The sequence below is a fragment of the Antrostomus carolinensis genome, unplaced genomic scaffold, assembly GCF_000700745.2.
Source record: "Antrostomus carolinensis isolate BGI_N321 unplaced genomic scaffold, ASM70074v2 scaffold42360, whole genome shotgun sequence".
NCBI lineage: Eukaryota > Metazoa > Chordata > Aves > Caprimulgiformes > Caprimulgidae > Antrostomus > Antrostomus carolinensis.
Window position 1 is genome coordinate 1 of NW_010291426.1, and position 212 is coordinate 212.

Here is a 212-nt window from a genome sequence, read left to right on the forward strand (position 1 = left end):
TAGCTTATTTTTAAAAAAAAAACCTAAAGCTGACACACCCTGAAATTACCTTCCCCAGGATCTGTGGAGACCCGTGGCTGGTGCAAAAAATTGTGGTAACTATCAAAAGCTCGACAGGACTTTAGCTACTTTTGAAACTCGAGTTTCTACATTTTAACAACTAGTCCAGAGAAGGGCCACCAGGATGATGCGAGGGCTGGAGCAGCTCTGCT